This window comes from Lithobates pipiens, unplaced genomic scaffold (genome assembly GCF_037356315.1).
Source record: "Lithobates pipiens isolate NorthernLeopardFrog02 unplaced genomic scaffold, aLitPip1_a1.2 Scaffold_8, whole genome shotgun sequence".
NCBI lineage: Eukaryota > Metazoa > Chordata > Amphibia > Anura > Ranidae > Lithobates > Lithobates pipiens.
The window spans coordinates 494,070,771-494,088,462 of NW_027507903.1; the positions used below are offsets into that span (position 1 = coordinate 494,070,771).

The window sequence follows — 17,692 nt, forward strand, 5'->3', positions numbered from 1 at the left end:
ATCGGTCCCACTGAAAGCAAGACAACGCATCAGCAATGACGTTCTCTACTTCCGGGAGATGAACAGAATAAATGAACACGTTCAACTGCAGGCACCGCAAAACGAGGTGCCTGAGTAACCTGACCACTGTGGGTGACGTCGCCGTCACCTTTTCAATCACCTGAACCACCCCCAAATTGTCGCCATGGAACCGAACCTTCAAGCTTCGAAACGCGTCCCCCCATAACTCCACCGCCAGCACCACCGGGAACAGCTCCAGCAATACCAGGTTCTTCACAAAACCCGCCTCCTTCCAAGAGTCCGGCCACGGCCCAGCGCTCCACTTACCCTGGAAGAAGGCTCCAAAGCCTGCCGCTCCCGCCGCGTCCGTGTACAATTCCAGATCAAAATTGCTAACCGGACCCGACATCCACAGCGCCCTGCCGTTGAAATTAGCCAGGAACGTGTGCCAGCACTCCAGGTCCTCCCTGTGAATCTTACCCAAGCGCACGTAGTGCTTAGGCGACTTCACCCCCGCAGTACTAGCCGACAGCCGCCGGCAAAACACCCTTCCCATTGACAAAATGTGACACGCAAAATTCAGCTTGCCCAGCAACGATTGCAAAGGCCTGAGTTGAACATAATCCTATGATCCCGCGAACTTCCGCCTTCAGCGCCATCAACTTGTCCTCCGGCAGTCGAAATTCCATCCTGTCCGAATCTAGCATGATGCCCAAAAAACTCAACACTGTCGCCGGCCCTTCGGTCTTCTCCGGTGCCAACGGGACGCCAAACTTCTCAGCCACGTGCTCCAACGTAGCCAAAAGGATCGCGCAAACCTCCGAGGCAGGCGGGCCCATGCAGAAAAAGTCGCCCAAGTAGTGTATGATCGAATTCACTCCCTCGACGTCTCGCACCACCCATTCAAGGAACCTAAACTGCTCGAACAATGCACAGAATACAGAGCACCCCATGGGCAAGCAACGATCCACGTAGTACTCCTCCTGCCAGTGACAACCTAACAGGCGGAAGCTGTCCGGATGAACCGGGAGCAAACGGAACGCTGACTCGACGTCCGCCTTCGCCATCCGTGCTCCCTGTCCGTACTTGCGTACCCAAAACACGGCAGCATCAAAAGGCGTGTACGAGACTGCACAAACTTCCGGGTCAATCGCATCATTCACCGAACCCCCTTTTGGGAACAAATGATGTAATAACCGAAACTTGTTGGGTTCCTTCTTTGGCACCACCCCCAAAAGGCGATATCACCAAGTCCGGAATTGGCGCCGCCGGGAAGGGACCTCCCATGCGGCCCAACGCCACCCCTTTGCGCAGTTTCTCTGTAACCACATCCGCATGCTGCAGAGCCAATCGCAAATTGCGAGTGACTGGGGGAGCGGTGACCAGTCTAGATGGAATACGAAAACCCTCCGAAAACCCCCGGGCCAGCAACTGGGCCGCCTCCCTATCGGGATACCTATCTAGGAAAGGCTGCATCTTTTCCACTCTCACCGGCGTTTTCCCCCTTTCCAACCGCATCTCCTGACCGACCTTTTCCCTGCTTAAAACAGCGGGACAGGGGGTGTCCGCCGCCACAGCCAAAACATTTCTGCTTGTACTTGCACGACCCCCCAAACTTGCAGGCTCCCTCATTAAACTGCCAACACATCCCCTTTTTTCTTGCGACCGATAGTCCGGGGCTGGTGGACCCACCGGCCCCTCCTGGAAAAATCGGACTCGCCGGTCTCGCCGAAGTCATCAGACGCATCCAAAGACTGATGTCCTTGTGGTCCCACCGCAAGGACGGGCGGATCGCCCTACGCTGTCGGAATTGCTCATCATACCGCAGCCACGCCGTTCCCCCGTAGACTCGATATGCCTCTCCCACGGCGTCCAGGTAGCAAAATAATGCCGAGCAGTGTTCCGGATTCTTCTCCCCAATCACACTTGCCATGATCGCGAAGGCCTGCAACCAGTTCGTAAACGTCCTGGGAATGAGCCTGTAGCGCCTCTTCTCCTCATCTTCTTTTTTGCTGTCCTCCGGCCTAACCCTGTCCAAGTTAAACTTCTCTAACGGCAGGAGCGTAAAAATCTCCACGTATTCCCCTTTCCAGATTTTTTCGCGCACCTATGGTTTTAAATGAGCTCCGAGGGGCCCCTCGAAGCACACATAAACCTCACACTTAGCCGCATCCGCCAGCATAACCAAATCCTGCTTCTTTGCTACTTCCGCGGCGGCCTCCCCTGAAGACTTTGTCGCAACTTCTTTTTCTGACCCCCCCACCACTTCCTTGGCGGGTACCGGCACCGGCTCCGGCGCACTCACAGCCTCCGGCACCCCCGCCCCCTCCCCCCTGCCCCCCCGGAGCCACCCATGCAGATGCCGGAGCCGCAACCCCCCCCCCCCCCACCAGGCTCAAACTTGCTTACCAGGTCTTTCAAGCTAGCTAGAAACCCCTGGAACCTTGAATCCGCCCCGGCTCCGTCTCTGGCCAGCGACACCGGAGGGGAAGGCACGGTCACGGCCGACCGCCCCACTGCCCCTTGTCCCACCCCCACCACCCCCCTGTCCCCCACCCCCAACATACAATCCTGTGAAAAAAGCAATGCAGTCTTACCATGATGCCTGGAGGGGGTCCCACCAGCCGAAGGTCCCGTCACGACAGCCGCCGTCTGTCCCTGCTGCCCATCGTCGTCCGACTGACAGCTCACCTTCCAAGCGATCGGCCACCATCTCGTCCTCACTCGTCGAAGGCCCACCAGTGGACACGTCACTGGCTGCCGGGGATCCGCGGTTCGCCACCTTCCTCTGCAGCGCGCCGGATCTGCCCTTGGACTTCCGCAAAGCCTTTCTTGGCCCAGACCGTGCCAGCCCGCTGCCACCGCCAGCTGTCGCCTGAAGTCCTGCTCTGTCCAGCACATTGTCAGCCGCAGCCCGCCCGCCATCACTGTCCTGTAGTGCTCCGTCAGCCGCCTGCCGTCTGTCCAAGCCAGGGCACCTTCCCACCGCCCCCATCCATCCATCCCTGTGCCCAAACCCTTCAGCCACAGTCCCAGCAGCCAGTCTTCCCTGGCCACCATATCCAGGCTCCGCCCCCCCGACTCAAGGCCAGAAGCCAGGGCCTCCATCCTCGTTCCAGTCCCCCTGCTGGGCCCAGCCACCGCCGCAGAATTGCCACTGCCGTCCCCCCAGGCCTCCCGACAGTCCTCCGTGGATGTGAGCCCCCCCACCCGCGGGCACCGCCACGCGCTTCGCCGGCGGCCTCGAGCAGGCCCTACCCTGCCGCCCCGTAGCATCTGGAAGAGGGGGAGATGGGGGGTCAGGGGAGAAGCGAGCCGGCGGCCTGGAACCGCTCGAGTACCTCCTCCCAGCGCCGGTGACAGTCTCTCCTCCAGCCATCCAGGTCCCCTGGACGCCGCCTCTGCTTTTAGCCTGGCAAACAGAGCCTCCACCCCAGCCACCCTTCAAGCTCGCTCCTCGTGACCAGACTGAGCTTGTGGATGAAGTCACTCCCCCCTCTAGCTGCCTAATTCTCCGCCCTCTCAGTTCTGCTCCCATCCCCTCGTGACCAAAGCCTGTCTCTTAACCCCCTATTGACTCTGTCATGCCCGCCCTGCGCTTAGTATTTTCTTTCCTTTTGCTCCGGGCTCTCTTTATACTGTTTTTTATAATTTACAAATGCAGCAATTTAGAAACTGGATGAAAGGTTTAGCACTGGGAAACACTATTTGAAAGATAAATAGTGGATTTTATTTACAACTATATAAATCTGGAACAAATGAGGAGGAAAGAGGGGCAGAGGGACTTTGTTCCAAATCAGGGACAGTCCCTTGAAATCAGGGACAGTTGGGAGATAGATGAATAGATAAATGATGGTCAACAAGAAACCATGCATTTGAACAAACACCAAAAAACATTTCAAAGTCCAGGATATAGAGTTATCAAAGTACAAGTAAAATAAAACAGTGATCAGGCTGTCAAATATCGTAGGGCAGTGTTTCCAGCTTAAAATTACAGTCCATGCAGAGTGTCAATGACTAATAACAAGGATTAGTGGAAGGTACTCAATCAGTTATTCTGAAAAACAGGGTTAAGATTGCACACTATTTTCCATTTAAAGAGAAGTGGGAGTGACTATACAAAGAAAGGTAAACAGGCCTTACAAGAATGAGGAGGAAAAAACAGTGGGGAGGGGAATGGTGGGTATATAAGAGATATGGAGTAGAATAAAAGGTGAGGTAGGAAATGGGTAGTGGAAGAAGGAATGCAAGTGTGTGGGCAGGGCCTACTTGCCCATGCACAGAGGGGCCTCTCTCCCTTTGGGATGTGCACTCACTATTACCAGAAACCAGGTGGGACCACGTTCATGTGTATTTAACGTTAAGATGGCACCCCGGATCATAAGTGAGCCATACACCCAGTGAATTTTTATCATACACTGAGGCTTCACTGCTCGTGCCACACTGTCTCATGATACGTACACCTGTGCTTGGAATATTATATTTTCAAGAAGACACCACAGAGCAATGTCCTATTCCACCAATCCAGCTCTCCTATCATCTCACTTCCAATGATAGCATACAGGTTCCACCATGACACCACACAAACCTCCTGCATGCACGACTTAAAGCGGGAGTCCGCCGGGACTCCGCATTTTTATTTTATTTTTTTAAAAGCCAGCAGCTACAAATACTGCAGCTGCTGACTTTTAAAATAGTGACACTTACCTGTCCAGCGCGCCCGCGATGTCGGCACCCGAAGCCGATCTCCTGATCGTCTCTCGGGTGCTGCCGCCACCATCTTGGGTATGGGAATCAGGAAGTGGAGCCTTTCGCCTTCATTTCCCGGTTCCCTACTGCGAATGCGCGAGTCGCGCTGCGCAATAAGGACGGTCCCCGCTGCCTCTGGGATCTGTGTGTTTCCCTGCAGGCAGCGGGGGACTTCGGAAAGGGGCGTAATCTACGCCCCTTTCCGCAGAGAGCTATCCCGGAAGTGGGTGCAGATACCTGTACTGTACAGGTACCTGCACCCCCTCCCCCTGAAAGGTGACAATTGTGGCGCCGGAGGGGGGGGGAGGGTTCCAATGATCGGAAGGTCCACTTTAGGGTGGACCTCCGCTTTAAATTGGTTAACTTTTTCTATACCCACTGCTAGGTCCCTAGAGTCTCCACCACGTGAAACAGTTAATGGAACTTTGCTGAACATTCTCAACAATACAGTCCAACAGGGCAATAGCAATCTTTCCCTAACTAAACATAGGCTGCCGAATGCTTAAGTTCCAAGATAAGAATCCATAGTGTGGAAGAGTCCTGGTTCCAGGGGATCTCCACAAAGGTGCTCACAATAGTTGCTTATGGTTACAGCTTATTTCTGTGCCTCTCCTCTACTTCCCATGAAGGCCAGAGCCCTCCACCTTTTTATTAATATCACAGAGAGAAGGGCAGGGCTGAGAAAGCCCAGGAGAATGCAGAACCTGACTTAACCCTTTCACACATAGGCAGCCTAACTGCTTAGTGCAATCACAGAACTGACATTAAATGCAGAAATTTTGCAGTGCAAGCAGGGCTTAAAATACATACAAAGACACCCTATGAGCACCTGCTTACAAGCAGTTGTTGAAGCCAACTTCACCCTCAGGCCAACTGAGCCTGCAAAAGGTGACATGCCAGGAACTCGTATCCAAAGGGTTAGTACAAAGTTGGAGTTAGAGACGGGATGTATTGAGTGAAACAGCTAATTGCATAAGTTATCCTCTCTGTTACATTCCCTATTACAAATGTCATACATTTTAGAATTTTATCCAACCATTAGCTATGTGATAGGGACACAGGCTGCGTGGGCAACATTTAAAGTGGTAGTAAACTGCTGGACATTTTTTTTCTGTACCCTGCAAAGCAATGTCATAATGTGCTAGTATGCATTGCATACTAGCACATTTTGTTAAACTTAACTTAAAACAAAGCCCTTCCAGCGCTGAGATGTTAGAGCTTCAGGCGCTTCCATCTGGCTGTCTGAGTGGCCGGAGCTGCGACATCATCACTCCCGTGTATGCCCCCGTGAGCTGCAGTATATGGCCCAGGGCTCTGAAGGAAAGGCTCGGGTGGCTGTTCCTTCAGAGCTCATGTGCCAGACTTTGTCAGGATGAAGCGGTGCTTGGACTAACATCTGTGGCGTCAGCAGAGAGCTGACTTCAGCCCGCTCTCTGCTGAAAACAGGCCACAATTATCTGTAGAAGTACAGCACAACAAGCTTTGGCTGGACTTCTCCTTTAAGTATTTATGGTATTCTGCCACCATGTGGTCACTTTTTTACCTGCATGTAATTTTCTATAATTTCTCCCCCTTTGCTTTGAAAGAAAATATTCATTTTGACCATTTTAAACTCTTCAAAACTGACATGTGATCTAGCACATCATATTGTTTGCTTAACCTTCTACATGCGGTTAAGATATTTATGGATGTCAATTGTTTGATGGGTTCAGCTATTTGATGAAGATTGTCCACAGTGACAGTTCTACATTCAGTTTTTCCCACCCACCCTCCCTAGTTGGTTATGGTTTAGCTTTGGATGTGTTAATGGTTTTTCTTGTCATTTCAGGTTTGAACACGGTGGGTCGTCACGACAGCTGGTGGGTTGGCGGTATTTATTTGTTGGTCAGTGACGGTAGCAGTAAAAGAGGTGGTAAAGTGGGTGGGGGGCTCATCGGTAGATTGCCCCTCCGGTGTGTACATCAAAAGTTTTGATGATAATGGTGTTGTTGCACTGCAGGAAAGGTGGTGGTCTCCGAGCTGTACAGCTGGAGGCCGGTAAGGTTGTGGAAAAGGTCCCGCAGTGCCCCCTGGTGTGTATACATACATGTATACGGTAAAAGGAGTTAGCTCCGTCACTGACCAACAAAATTGAGTAAAACATGTTTTTTTATATGTTGTTTTTCCATATGTGTGGAAAATAGGTTATTATATTAAAGTTAATTTTGGAGTTTTATTTTGGTTGGTTTAATAAAGGCTGTTGTGGCCATTTTTACTCCACAAAAAGAATGGTGTGGTCTCTTAATAAGGGGGTAAAAAAGGTTGGGAGTAAAAGGGTCTGTAACAGCAGAGTGGGTCTTATCTGGGCTACACTGGTCAAGGTATAGAGGTTTCAGGAAGTCAGTATTACAACAATTGGAATCAGAATAAATGTACCTGAAGCATTGTACATTGTTTTTTTTTTTTTTTTAAATACATATAATACTTTTTATCTCCTTTAAAAAAATATTGAAATGTAGATGCCTTAGGGTAAAATAGACAAAACAATAATCTCCTGCACTTGGGTGCTTAGTCCATGATTAAGTGTCGCGACCAACCCTTTAAATCAAACAGTGCCTGCAGTCTAGCTGCCCTCCTCAGAACAACGCTCGTTTGTGAGTTTAAATTTTGCTGTTATAGCTTTTAATAAAGATTACCATTGGTAATGCACAAGGTCGGTGTGCCCTCCTTTCATTTTTGTTGGGATAAAATAGACCTGTAGCTAGATCTTATGGAAGGGCCAGCACATCTGTCAGATTTTTTGATGCCATCTGGATCCTTGATAAGGAGATTTTTAGGGGTAACATTCTAGAGGTATGGAAACATCCATCACAGAGCATGTACCTACATCCCTTAACAAGAACCTTTAAACCAGAAAACATTTTTAAAATTTTAACTTTTAAACTCCCTCTTTCCTCCTCATGACCAGTGTAGATAAGATGTCCAACCTTCATATGACTGCCACTATTATCATACTCCAAAACCTGCACCACTTATCAGACATGTGCGATTAGTTTCTTATGAAACGAACATTTCTGAAAATTCGTACGAATTCTAAATACGAATTTTTATGCATACGAATTCCGAACGAATTACGAAATTTTGTTTACGAATTTCGGATCCAAATTCATAACGAAAATTCATAATTAACGAAAAGTTAACAAACCTAAAAGTCAAAAAACCAGGAAGTCAGCACAGCACAGGAATGGTGGGAACCCCTCATAATAATAAATTCATCATAACGAAAATTCTTAATTGTTACGAAAAGTTAATGAACCTAAAAGTTAAAACCCCAGGAAGTAAGCACAGGGATGGTGGGAACCCTATGGGAATTTCTATGCTCAAGAATTTCATACGAAATTTCGTTAACGAATTTCGGATCCAAATTAACAGAAACATGACTGGTGTTTTGATCACCAATCAGAGGAAGTCAAGCCAAGCACAGGGATGGTGGGAACCCCGCATAATGGGCACAGCGGGTGTACACTCAGACCCAGGAACTCGGCACAGGGATGGTGGGAACCCCTCATAATGGTCACACAGCAGGTGTACAGACCTGGGAACGCAGCACAGGGATGGTGCAAACCCTATAGGAATTTCTATGCCTACGAATTTCATACAAAATACGAAATTTCGTTAACGAATTTTGGATCCAAATTAACAGAAACATGACTGGTGTTTTGTTCACCAATCAGAGGAAGGCAGCACAGCACAGGGATGGTGGGAGCCCCTCATAATGATAAATTCATCATAACGAACTTTCGTTATTTTAACGTAAAGTCAACGTAACTAAAGTTTCAAAATCCAGGAAGTCAGCACAGCACAGGGATGGTGGGAACCCCTCATAATATGCACAGTGGGTGTACACTCAGACCCAGGAACTCAGCACAGGCATGGTGGGAACCCCTGCTGTGTGTCCATTATGAGGTGTACAGACTTGGGAACTCAGCACAGGGATGGTGGGAACCCTATGGGAATTTCTATGCTTACAAATTTCATACAAAATACAAAATTTCGTTAACGAATTTCGGATCCAAATTAACAGAAACCTGACTGGTGTTTTGTTCACCAATCAGAGGTAGTAAGCACAGCACAGGGAAGGTATCTTTATCTTAAATAATCTTTATTCATTTTATTCATTTCAAAATTCATTTCATTTTATTCATTTTATTCATAATTACAGTCTTTATATAAAATTACATAGCAATATAAAAAAAAAAAAACTCATAAATTTAACAATAATCCTACTTCCCCTCGTTACTTTCCTTCCGCTCCCCCTCTTCCCCTCCTCCCCTCACTTAATCAAAAAAAAAAGAATTTAAAAATAGAATACCCTTCCTCTCTGCTTTTCTTACCCTCCCCCCACTCCCCCTCCCCCCTTTCTCCCTATATCCACCTCCTGGGTTCCTACATTGGGTATCCCATCCTATCCATCCATGGCTTCCACATTTTTTCAAATTCTTTCAGATTTCCTCTCTTTATATATACTACCCTTTCCTTCCATACTGTTTCTGTTATTAACTTCACCCAGTCCACTACCGAGGGGGTTTCTCTGCCTACCACCTCTGTGCTATAAGCTTTCTTGCCTGAAACATACACCTTTAGTTGTATAGGATGAACCTCCTATTCCCTCAGCCAGGCCCAGCACACATAGTCTGGGGTCTCCCCATACTACCACTCTAAACGTTTCTTTCAGAATGTGAATAATCTCTGACCAGTAGCGGAACAGCCTGGGGAACCTACAGAACACGTGGGCCAAGTCCCCAGTGTCCTGACACCTTGGGCACCTATCATGCGCTCTCTTCCCAAAGCCAAACAATCGCTTTGGAGTATAATATGATCTATGCAGCAACATCAGGTGCGAAACCTTCTGCGCAGGCGAGATTGAGATAACATGTCCTCCCTCCAGTATCTTCCTCCATTGCTCTTCCAAGAATATCCCAAATTCCTCCTCCCATTTCCGTTTTTCTGGACTTTCTATGTTCCCTTCACATATATATGGATAGATTTCTGCTCTAAATCCACCTATCTTTTCTTGGGAGTTTAGTCTACCATAAAAAGGGGAATTGTTCCAAACTGGCCCTTGTTTATTAAATTGTTTATCCAAAGCATGTCGGATTTGCAGATATTTATAAAAATGAATGCTTTGGTATGTCAAACTCTGTACTCAGTACATTAAAGGTTTTCAATATATTTCCTTCATATAGTTGGGCCAGTTTATCAATCCCCCTTATCTCCCAGGGTCTATATCTACCTATCAATTCCAGTTCCGGTAAGTTCAGATTGTTCCATAGTGGGGTATATTTAATCAAACCTCCTAACCCTTTTATAGCCTTTACCGCCTTCCAGACTTTTAGAACCAATTTTATCGTGGGTATTCTATGTATAAATGAGTTTTCCTCCAGTGCTTCCACTATTGTCTTATGAGGGGCTTCTGCTATCATCAATGCATCATTTATTTCCACCACTTGTCCCCAGATGCTGTAATTGAGCTGCTAAAAAATAACTCAGTGGATGAGGCACTGCCATCCTAGTTGGTAGTTGTAAGGTCTGGAGGCTAATCCCTGACACTCCGCCTCTCCATATAAGTTCTCTAAATAGTTCTTTGATTTTCTTAAACCATTTTTTGTCAATCCATATTGGAGAATTATGCAGCAAATACAGCGTCTGGGGCATCCACAACATTTTGATCAAATTACATCTTCCCGCAACTGATAGAGGGAGCCTCTTCCATATTTCAATTTTAGTTTTGAATTGAGCTATTAGTGGAAGTATATTATCACTAATATATTTATTGGGATCTCTTTTAATAAGTATCCCTAAATATTTTATTTGTTCAACCACCTCTATCTGCGGGATTACCAACAAGCCTCGATTCCCTAGGGGATCCACCGGCATAAGGCTGACTTTTCCCAGTTTATGACCAATCCCGTAAAACTACCAAAGTCAGCCAAGATGTTTATCCCCTGCCTAAGGGACTGCTCTGTGTCCCCCAGAAAGAGGAGGACATCATCTGCATACAATGCAATTTTCTCCTCCCCCGTCCTTCTCTGGAAGCCTACCATATTTATATTTGATCTTATTGCAACGGCTAATGGTTCCATAGCGAGAGCAAAAATCAGGGGCGACAGTGGCCACCCCTGCCTTGTTCCCCACTCCAGTAGAAACTTATCTGAGTACTCGTCATTTACCCTTACTCGCGCACTAGGACCATTGTATAAAGTCTGTACCCAGGTAATAAACGAAGGGTCAAAACCAAATGCACCCAGTGTTCGCCATATGTATCCCCATTCTAAACTATCAAAGGCTTTACCCACATCTAAAGTTAACGAATTTCGGATCCAAATTAACAGAAACCTGACTGGTGTTTTGTTCACCAATCAGAGGTAGTGAGCACAGCACAGGGAAGGTAGGAGCCCCTCATGATAATAAATTCATCATAACGAACTTTCGTTATTTAACGAAAAGTTTATGAATCGAAGGAAAATTCGTATTTCGTAAGAATCCAAATTGAATTTCATACACGAATTACGATTTTTTTTTCGTACGGAACGAAACAAAACAAATTTTTGGACGGCGGCCATGTCTACTTATTACCTACGATTAATGAGACCACACTTGAGCTGGAGCATAACTGGCCATAGCAGCCATTTTATTTCACAAATATTCAAAAATATATAAACATTTTAACCATAACAAAAATTCCAGAATATCAGTTGCTCCCCCCGGTGGTCTTTGACGGCATTTCCACACTGCGGGCTTTTCTGAATTAGGCCTCCAACCATGTCACACCAGCTCGGAGACAAACCTATTACCGCAGTGCCACCATTACCATCTTCCAGTTAACCCGTGTTAACTGAATACACCGTAGGCACATACCACTGATGGGTCCCTCACACTTCCATCTCATAGGTTACTTGCCACCATCAAAGACCACTACTGCTAGTGTGACCCTTTACTCTTGGGAGGCCCTCCACACTCTCAAGCTGAATCCCATCCTGCAGCCCTAGGGAACAGAGATCAATACCCACCTCCAACAGGTGAACACCATCCCTTCGGAGATAAAGCCCAACATCCCTCTAAAATTAAATAACCAAAGCGCCAAATGAAAAATTAAATAATGAAAAATAAGTATAAATATTGTCATAACAAATCACAACTTCCTGATGAGGGCTCATTTAATATGCTGAAACGCATCGGTTGATTCGCGTCATCACCACACCGCTCCAACGTTTGTTCCTGGAAATCAAACTACAATTGCCTATGGGCAGATTTCCTGGATAACTAACCTGCTATTCACACCAGGTGTCAGGCTTTAGGCACCCTTACATGCGAGTTGATTACTAGTTTTTACATTTGTAATAAAATTTTAAATGTTATTGTGAAATGAGGTTTGTCATATCTACATGAGGAACACTTATCCCAGGCACTGCCAATCTAAAGAAGATCCACAGGAGCTGCCCGACAGGTGTGTTTGACCATACTAGTGATAGTTGGTCCATTCTGAGGGATGAGCTTACATCTATGTGGGGGCACCTTGTCTGAGCACATATCAAGTATGGAATCCTGCATCTATCTTTGAGCATGTGCACTTTATTTGGGACTTGGCATCTTTACTCTTCAATGGTTTAAGTCATTTGAGTTTGAGCACGAGCACTTTATTGGGATTTTGAAGTTTCAACTACCTCATTTTCAGGTCGCCATAACACAATGCGGTTTATGTTTTATACACCTTTAGCATAGAGTACGGTCTTTGTATTTTCCATCCCTCTCCAATTCCATATGGCGGATCACCAAGCCCCCATTACCAACGACAAAACAGCCCACCATTTTGTAAACTTTTATGCAGGCTTTATTTAGTCTGCCTACTGATCTTGCCATTCACCAGGTCTTCCTGGCTACAATGTCCGACCAAATGACCAACATGTCAGGGAAGGTCATCCTCATTGGCAGGAAGTCTAACTTGATGTCCTTAATAAGTTTGAATGAAACAAATGTCAAATGTCCAGAGGCCGGTCCAGACGCGCAAATTCCCCTTTTTAGGCTGGATGTCTCGACTGGCAGTGGGGGCATGAATTATGCAAGGAGATCATCTGAGAGACAGCATCTCTCCTAGCAGGTCTGATCTCTCTCACTGCCTCATCGTGACAGACTTTCCCACAGGACACAAAATGGAGTCTGTGACGAACGCGGGTATCAGATCCCTGCCCTCCTCGCTAACTGGGGATGAAGGACCGGCCAACCTCACACCATGCTGTCACTTACATAACAATGCCACACTCAGCTGCGCCCAGTACAAAGATTTTCCAGCTTGCAGGACCACAATCTAGGTGCGGGCAGCCTGAGAGCGATTGTCACTGGGCTAATTAGACAATTAACCCTTTAACTGCCACCACACCCCTTTTAAAAGACAGAGCCGGGGGGACTCGTAATTTTGGCAATACCAATTATAATTTTAGAATAAGCGCCTGCAACACACACTGCCACCACAGACAGGTCTGCTCAGTAGCCTTACTCTACAACATTAGCGCCCTTTTAAGAGACAGGTTCGTTTATAGCTTGCATCAAGAGCTTTAAAGACAAGGTTAACACTTTTCAACATAAGGGTTTATTATGAAAAGGTCAAAGTTGGTGCGAATAAAACATTTACAGAAAAAGGATGTTTCAAAAAATAAAGACAATATACAGCCACAAAGAAATAAGGTAGAATTGGGAAGGAAGAATACTTGCAATTAATGTCCGAGGGTTGATCAGAGTTTGATCGATGAGCAAAGGTAATCGGTTCTCAAACTTGGCAGATGTTCCTGCTTGGGTGGTAAAAGGAGAACTGACCATTGCCTTGGCCTCTCCTCTTTTCTGTCAAATCAAAGGGGGTGTTGACAGCGACCAGTGACCAATCGTCTTGTCATCTTGTTTAGGGGTTGGTTGTTGGGAGGTGTCTACACTCATGACCCTGTCCCAGGTACACTTTGTGATACATATTCATATCTCTGCCTCCCTACTGTTTATAGACTGCAGATATCCATTTTAGTGATCAGCGTGATATTTGCTTCAAAACAAGTACACACAAGACAGGTTTCCCATTTCAGGGTTACCTAGGAGGAGTAAGGGGTCCCAGTGGTTTCCAATATGACCTGACGTAGGGGTGTCTGGACTTGAAATGTTACAAATTATCTGAGGAAACTAAATATGTCCATAGTATGGCTGTGCTATTATTACTTTGGAAGTTATGAAACATGCTTAAGTTTCAGAACTATACTAATCTGTCTGCACTCTATGTGGTTTGAGGTATTTACGACAGGTATCTGTTGGTTCTCTGAATGGAGAGGGTGACAGTTTTAGGACAGGCCTGAATATCCTGCCAGGCAACATGAGCCTTGTTTACTGACCTAGCCTGGTTCTGCTTCCTCTGCTGAGATAACCTTTCTTTCCTTTTGAATTTTTAAAAGCTTTGGATTCCTAAGACAAGGGAGGAGGAAGGAGGGAGTTCAGATTCTTCTGTAATGTTACAAGGTTAGCCAAGCTGTCATGGCTGCGTTCCAAACATGGCAACTAGTTACAACAACATTTCCTGTCCCGGGCGTGATATTGTTACAGAGTCCTCAGCTCCTTTTTGTGCAGAGCCTCCAGAACTTTGTAGTTTCTCTCTGTATACTACTTGTGATGGAACCTATCCCCCACACTCCGCTTGAGTGTTTTTCCGTCAGTATACCGCTTACTAAGTCCTGGAACACGAGTCCAATGGATATGGCTATAGGAACACCCAAGAACTAGACAACACCAGTCTTGGCGTACATCAGGAATAGCCCTTTGAGATCTCACAAATATATACAGCAGGATGACAAAAACCTAACCTAATTAGCATGAGCTAATTATCTAATCAACACTGGGCTCCTTCATTGAATTGCACGGTTAATTAGCACAAACAACAAAATAAGTGAAATACTCTTTAGAATCTGTGTCAAGCCAGACTAGACTCATTTACATTATACAAGACAACAGACAGATGGCTGGAGTTGATGATATTAGCGTCTAAGTTTGTGTCCCAACAGTGTGATTCAGTCTATTAAAGACCAAAATTAGCTGCGCTACCTACCCCCACTTAGGCTATTACTATTTGTGCAAGGAAATTAAAATTAATCAGATAATTCCAATAGATTAAGTGAAATCAGCTAGAACAATTCATGTACAATTAAAATTAAGTGATAAATGCTCAACAATTAAATATGATTAAATATAGTGATAACAGTTGATTATATTCAAAAAGTGAATAATTATAAATGAATAAATAAATTGACTATAAGAAAAATGATTTAAATTAACTATAATCAATAAATAATTATAAATAAATACAGTGATTAATTATAATTAAATAAGATAAAAACCCAGTGACAAATTAATAAAAAATTACATCCATAAAAAAGTTGAACCAGTGAACCACAACCAATGAGAAAAAGTCCAAACAAAAAGTCTTTATAATGGAAGAGATATCTCTAAGAGGGTGCCAGTCAGCTGTGCGATCCACCTTCACCAATACAGAAACCCGTTAGTCAATAGTGGGAATGCACGCATACCAGAAAGCGTTATGTAAACGCTCATTGAATTTGTCACCCGAACTGCACCAATCCTCACTCCTATTGCGGAAACACTTTCGAATGGACCATGGAGATTTCCACATAAGCAGGCAATGGTTTAGATGGTAACTCGGAAAACACAAAGAAAGCCTCCCATAGCGTAAACCAGGCAGGATATTTTTATTTAAATAAACAAAATATACTCACAAACATAGCAGTAAAAAAGCATGAAATGCCAGCCAGCATGCGAACGCCAATTCAGAAGGTAAATCAGCACATCTGATATCTCTTCCATTATGAAGACTTTTTGTTTGGACCTTTTCTCATTGGTTGTGGTTCACCTTTTTTATGGAGATAATTTTTTATTAATTTGCAACTAGGTTTTTATCTTTTTTAATTATAATTATCACTGCATTTATTTACATTTATTTATGGATTATAATTAATTTTAATTAGTTTACTTATAGTTAATAATTAATGAATTTATTTATTCATTTATAATTATTTATTCACTTTTTGACTATAATCAACTGTTATTAATCAATATATTAATTTAATCATATTTAATTTTTGAGCATTTATCGCTTAATTTTGATTGTATATGAATTGTTCTAGCTGATTTCACTTAATCTATTGGAATTATCTGATTAATTTTCATTTCCTTGCTCAAACAGTAATAGCCTCAGTGGGGGTAGGTAGCGCAGCTAATTTTGGTCTTTATATGCATTCTATTTTGGATGTGTATCACATCCTGGTAGCTGCAGCTGTAACTGGGTTTTTGTTTTTTAATCTTTTAGATTAGGAGCGCAGTAATTTTTTTTCTCTTATTTGATTCAGTCTATTGCTACCATGGCACATACATATCCAGAGTCTGTGTGTCTTGGGGGGGGGGGGGGGCAAGAGGCTCGCATTCAGTCCCCTTCAAAACCTTGGTCCCGGCTAGGTCTGTCACATTTATCCCCTTTCAGCAGGAGACTAACACAAGAGGAGACCCCAGACGGGTTGACTCCAAAGTTAGTCAGTGGTTCCAGTCCTCCAATGCTGGTTTCAAACAGTACCCCAAACAAATTGTTCCAAACAGAGTATTCCTCACCCAGCCAACCTCTGCCTCTCTCAGAGAACATATCTGGAGCTGGGGAGAGGCCTGGACTGGCCCTTTCCCCTGGAGTCTTTTCAGCCGCTGGAGAGAAGACAGGGTGACTGGGCTCACTCCATCAAGCTGTTGGGGATCTGGGACAAGTGGAGACTGAAGTTCTATCCACCGATATCAGCTCAAGCTGCAGTTGTGTGTAGGGGCCAGTAGCATTCTGCCCTGTGAGCACTTCAGCTGAGGACCCCACATCATCCACTCCAGCTGACTGTTGGGGGTGAGGCCGACCGCCCCGGCTCCCTGGAACTCTGCAGCCAATACCAGTGCTGGGCAAAGGTTGGTAGCACTCTGCCCGGTTGCCAGCGCTTCAGCTGGGTTGGTGTCATCATTCTGGGGCACCTTCTGAGGTTGGAACTCCTTTTCACTGGTATTGTCTCCCATGTGCACAAACCCTTGTTGGGGAGGGAAATGGCTGCTTCTCCTCCCTGCATCTCTGAAATCCACTGGGAGAGAGGACCCATCACCTGTCCTGCTGCAAGTACTTGAGCAGGTGATGCACAATCTAGAACATCCTCTGATGAACAGTCCATTAAGTCCATACATTCTGTAATCTGTGGCTGGAGAGATGAGCCGACTGCCCCAGCTCCCTGGAACTCCACGGTTTCTGCCGGTGCTGGGCAGAGTTTGATAGCACTCTGCCCTGTTGCCAGCACTTCTGCTGGGGACTCCACATTCTCCGCTCCAGTTAACCAATCAACACTGGACTCCTTTATTCAATTACAGGGTTAATTAGCGCAAACACCACAACAATAGGTGAAATACTCTTTAGAATCTGTTTCAAGCCAGACTAGACTCACTTACATTATACAATACAACAGACAGGTGGCTGGAGTGGATGATATTAGCATCTAAGAGTCTGTGTCCCAATAGTGTGATTCAGTCTATTGCTACCATGGCATATACATATCCAGAGTCTGTGTGTCTTGGGGGGGGGGCAAGAGGCTTGCATTCTGTCCCCATCAAAAGCCTTGGTCCTGGCTAGGTCTGTCACACTAGTCTATGGGGTCGTTTTGTGAGGGAACTGCATGTCCCAGAATCCATTTCAGCTGCTTCCTGTAGTTCAGTACAGTCAGTCTCCCCGATTGACTGCTGTAACTGTGCTTTTGATTGGCTTTCTTCTTCCTGCCAACAGAGGCACAAGGGAGGCTACAGAAGGAACAGCTGTGTGTGTGTTAGAAGTTGTTGAGGTAATTAATATTTT

The 17,692-nt window shown here is 45.7% G+C and overlaps 1 protein-coding gene across 1 annotated transcript in view; it reads right to left on the minus strand.

Moving 5' to 3' along the window:
- The window catches only part of LOC143960486 (estradiol 17 beta-dehydrogenase 5-like), a 99,843-nt gene that overhangs the window by 55,545 nt on the left and 26,606 nt on the right, over window positions 1-17,692 (minus strand). The gene's annotated exons all lie outside the window — the stretch shown is intronic.